The 2,398-nt window shown below is 35.1% G+C and overlaps 1 non-coding gene across 1 annotated transcript; it reads left to right on the top strand.

Moving 5' to 3' along the window:
- The first annotated feature begins 582 nt into the window (after positions 1–582).
- LOC133792828 (small nucleolar RNA R71) lies at positions 583–689 on the top strand. The gene has a single exon (XR_009874300.1). It is a non-coding gene; the product is annotated as a small nucleolar RNA R71 (small nucleolar RNA).
- Positions 690–2,398: the final 1,709 nt, after the last annotated feature.

Here is a 2,398-nt window from a genome sequence, read left to right as displayed (position 1 = left end):
ACATCGGGTTGTGCTTCAAGTTGTTTCATATGTGTTAAATGATGTGGTTGTGGCTGTGGAGGTGGAAATTGTTGCTAAATTTGAGGGAAAGGTTGTTGTGTAGCTTGATTATTTTTCCAAGAGAAGTTGGGATGATTCCTCCACCCTTAGTTAACTGACATCGAAAAGAGGTTGTTGGTTGGTCTTTGAAAATTTCCAACAGCTTGGACTTGTTCCATAGGTATATTATTCATATCCATGGCAGGACAATGATTTAATGGATGAGCACTCCCACATGCCCCACATAAACTCTGAAGTTGCATGGTTAGGGATTACAAGTTGCTCTGTTGTAACTACTTCGTTAAAGCTGCCACTTGCGATGTAAGCATTGTAATGGAATCTAATTCAATCATACCAGCCACCTTCTTGGTTTGCCCCCTTTCAGTTGGCCACTGGTAGTTATTCATTGCCATCTCCTCTAGCAATTCATATGCCCCATTAGCACTCTTTCTCATAAATGCACCTCCTGCTGCAGCATCTATTATGGTACGAGTAGTACCATTCAACCCATTATAAAAATTATGGACCAGCATCCACTTCTCTATACCGTGATGTGGGCACTTCCTTAACAATTCTTTAAATCTTTCCCATGCATCATACAACGATTCCCCTTCTGTATGATAGAATTTATTACTTTCCTCTCTAAACTTTGTAGCTTTTGTTGGAGGGAAAAACTTTGCTAAAAGTTTCTGGGCTAACTCCTCCCATGTTGTGATAGAATTAGCTTGTAGTAAAATTAGCCAACTCTTCGCCCGATTTTGTAGAGAAAATGGGAATAATCTAAGTCTGATCACATCGTCACTCACCCCATTCATCTTAAATATTGCACATAGCTCCAGAAAATTAGCTATGTGAAAATTTGGATCTTTCGTGGGCAACCCCCCAAACTGAACAGTAAACTACACCATTTGTAATATTGTTGGCGTAATCTTGAAATTATTTGCAGCAATAGTGGGGTGTCTAATACATGAATGCACTCCTATGACAGTAGGAAGTACATAATATCTAAGTGTCCTTGGTCCTCTTTCCACTGGGACTTCTGCAATATTTGGGGTATTATTAACATTAGCAGCATTTCCTTGATTCTCAGCCAAGGCAAATTCCAACCTTTTCTTTATCTTTCGGTTCTTTCTGCACGTTCTTTCAATTTCAAGATCTATCGGTATGAGGTTCTTTTGTCTACTTCCTCGCATAAACTAATAATTCCTGAAACACAATACAACTTTGATCCAAATGAGTATAAAATATATAAACCAAATTAGAAGAAAAAAAAAACAATTGTATTTGATATTGGATAATAAGTCCCCGGCAATAGTGCCAAAAACTTGTTCGCGAAAAATATGATACGCAAGTATACGTAATCGATTCAAGTAATATAGATAATAAATAAAGTATCGTTCCCATAAGGACTATCAACCAATTACCAATAAATGCTTTTAAAGTTCTATTTGGCTGTCGAAAATAGAGTGATTTTTAAACTAATACTTAAAATTAAAATAAACTTTGCAAAAAGAAGGATTGATTCAATAATTAAAAACCTAGGGTGTTAACTTCATCAACTTTTCATTATATTAATTTTATTAATCATATCTAAATTTTTTTCTTCCTATTCTAATAGTAGGTTAACATAAATCGATTCTTATTCTTTTTCAAGATATAAGATCTCAACCTATATGCAGGTTTTCTACATCTCTGTGATAAACTTAAACATATAGCACACATTAAGCAAAGAAACCTAATTACTACACAAGTCATACAGGTACTTTCGTCCAATATGTAACCTATGTCTATATAGCGATAACATATTCAATTTTCATCTTTCGAATTTTGAATCAAAATCATAAATCAAGCAAATATTGATCAAGTATTTACTAGCATTAGGCAAACATTATATAGAATAGAATAAAGATGAAGAATCAATAGAACATCATAATAAGATTAAATAGAAATCCAAGTGACTACATTAAACCCTAGATAGAAGTGTTTAGTTCATACCAGACATGACTAATACAACAAAATAATTATTCATAAACATAAAATTCAATGAATTGAAGAAGAAATAAAAAAATATGAAAATGCAGAAAAACTAGTCTCATAATCAAATTTAATCTCGAAACTCGTAATTAAAATCTGATCCTCCCCTAATCAAACCCTAAAGTCTGAATTTATACCAAAAAAACATGATTTCCTCTTTTTTTTCATAGGCGGGCCGCGACTTGGCCTTTCCTAGGTCGCGGTCCGTGTCCTTTCTTAGCCCTTCAGCATCTGGTTAACATCTGCAGGCATCGTGACCCTCTAAACCCAGGTCGCGGCCCGCCTCTCCATGGACCTCCAGGCTTTGCCTCTGACTTTTTACTAG

This window comes from Humulus lupulus, chromosome 7, assembly GCF_963169125.1.
Source record: "Humulus lupulus chromosome 7, drHumLupu1.1, whole genome shotgun sequence".
Lineage (NCBI taxonomy): Eukaryota > Viridiplantae > Streptophyta > Magnoliopsida > Rosales > Cannabaceae > Humulus > Humulus lupulus.
The sequence above is the reverse complement of the archived record's forward strand: the minus strand, read 5'-3'. Positions and strand labels throughout refer to the sequence as shown.